The sequence below is a fragment of the Haliotis asinina genome, chromosome 10, assembly GCF_037392515.1.
Source record: "Haliotis asinina isolate JCU_RB_2024 chromosome 10, JCU_Hal_asi_v2, whole genome shotgun sequence".
Classification (NCBI taxonomy): domain Eukaryota; kingdom Metazoa; phylum Mollusca; class Gastropoda; order Lepetellida; family Haliotidae; genus Haliotis; species Haliotis asinina.
Window position 1 is genome coordinate 52,102,672 of NC_090289.1, and position 2,789 is coordinate 52,105,460.

Here is a 2,789-nt window from a genome sequence, read left to right on the forward strand (position 1 = left end):
GTCCTCTAGTCGGCGACCGCCGACTTTATATAAGCGAGTGACAGCCGGATGCCAGTTCTGCTTTGCTTGTGGTGCGTTCGAGCAAGACATTTTTTAGAAACAGTCCCGAAAACGCCAACATTCAGTCACTGATAGGCGAACATCTTATTACACGTGTTACACAGCCTCTTAAATGCGCAAAATAAAAATATAAAAAAATAAATAGATAAAAAATGGAGGAATTAACAAAACGAGATCTTGTTTAGCGAAAATACATTGCAATCACCATGTATTCATGTTCGTGAAGTATCACAGAACATATTATATGGTCTCTGGTGGTAAGTACGTGACAGCTTACTTAAAACATGACTGAGTAATGGAATCGCTAAGTGGTTGACACGTCATCGGTTCCCAATTGCGCTGATCGATGCTCCTGCTGTTGATCACTGGACTGTCTGGTCCAGAATCGATTATTTACACACCACGATATAGCTGGACAATTGCTTAGTGCGGCGTAAAACTAAACTCACTCACTATAAACACTACTGGGGTTCACAAAACCTGCATCATCTGAAATTATGAGTGCCACAGGTGCCATGTCTGATCAGCCTCGAGTAATGTTATTTGGTCTGTCGATCATAAGGACTATAAGTCGGTATAGGATTTTTCCTCCCTGTATTCTGACCACACCTAGCTGGTGTGTCATCCACAGGATTACGAAAACAGGCCATGCTTCTGGTATATGGGTTGTCTAAAATAAGGATCGGGCGGTTTTACCGTGTGCCCTGGATCAGTTTGTGTCAGCGTGACCTTCAGATGGTATTCATGCCTTCAACCGCAGGCCGTCTAGATGGGCCATGATCAGGTTCGATCACGGAGTCGCATCCGTAATCTGTGAAGGCAATGAGCGATTTAATAGACCAGTACGTGTTCGCCTTAAGATTATGAACCAGCGGTGATATACTGCTGGAATATTGAAAAAAGGCGCAAAACGTAGCTCACTCACCAAGAGCGACAGTGAGTGTTTAAAGCGTATGCTAGTCACGTCGAATTCGAAGACCCACATAGGTACAATATGTGAAGCCCATTTCCGGTGTCCATCGCCGTGATATTGATGGAATATTGGTAAATGTGGCGTAAAACCCAACTCACCCACTCACAAATAATTATGAAGAACAAAAAATGGTCGCCCGAACACAACCTGGGTAGAAAACGTGCTAGCACGTGCAGCAAGCTCCGATCGAGCTCGCGCAGGAGGTTGAACACCAGGCGGGGATTCGTGCCTTCTTCGAGAGATTTGAGCATAGTTTAACTGAAGCAAAACTTTTTAGCACTGTGCGTTCTCAAATGCATAGATGGAATTTGAACTGCCATATTGCATTGTTAGGAGAGAACCGACACCTGTTTTTAAGTTATACTAATTAGTGCAGGCATAGAGATTAATACACGAGCGAGTGTTAGAAAAAAATACATATTTCCCGACACGAGTTTCGTAAAAACAATATGACACACTCGCGTGTGTGTTAATTTCTTTATTATCCATTTGTATCTAACTTTTTTTTTAAAACAACCCCACGTAAAATGAAATCAGCTGCAGGTCAAGGTCGCGTAAGAATACAGTGATCAGTACAATGGACGTAAACTCCCGTGTAATGCTACTAAGAAAAGAGCGCGACATATTGACAGCTACTCCTGCACGAAGACAAAAAATACAGACACATTTTGGATTGAAATTTAATCTTTATCAACGTAAGTAAGTGTAAGAATTGTGTAACTGGAAAGATTGTTAATGGGAAAATTTTTCGTCGTCAGAGGAGTCACTGAGAGGAGAGCCAGCAACACGGCGACGGTTTCTAACGGCAGGGTCTCACAGCCATAAAAGACTTGTCAGTTTTGATGTGGAATGTTCCCCCGTATATTGGACCTCTGAAGATAGTGTGAACAACATCACTAGACAAAGCTTTGCTTGTGTTTGTGTACGACATGCTTTGGGATGTTCGATTTATTTCGGACAGACTGCCGATGACGCAACGATTGAAGAGGCGCGACGCGAGCATGGAAACAGACAGGCTGATTTCCGGTCGAAGACAACAGATTTCCTACTTCCCGAGTGTTGTGCATCAGAAAGGCGTGAATAATTGTTCCAACTCTGTACATTTTTATGTCCAGACACTTGCATGATTTGCGTTGAATCGACGTTATTGTCTTGCAACTTCTGAATCAAATTTGCGGCACTGTGATTAGTTAGACGTTTGTCGCCAGTGACGTGTGACGTGTGCTCCACTTGTCTTCATCGAGCCCAGATTATTTTTACCATTTCTTGAAATCTCATATCAATAAACACGGTGTGTGAAAAATTGTTTGTTTATAAAGTTTTGTATTTGATAACTTTTCATTGGTCTGTTCTCGTAGTACCGAGACTGAACGTTCGTAGTAAAAAGTTTTGAATGAAAAAAGTAGTTCCACATTCCAATGGGGTCATCGAGGTCATGGTCGGATAACTGACCAATGAAATTCGTGTTAGGGTTTATTACACGTGTGCAACATGATTTGTAAGTACTCGGTTATGTTTCACTGTATGGATAATAAAAAGCGTAATCACATATTTCGTTGACACGAAATAGTACTTATGTCTTTTCATATAAACAGGCTTCATGTACCCAAGAACGCTGGACTGCTGTGATATTGACTGAATGTTGGCAAAAGCTGCGTAAAACTTAACTCACTCACACAATACATATATGTAAATGCTGCTATACAGTGGCAGTGCTACGCTACATATCTTTCTCACTTCATGTTTTAGAAGTTGT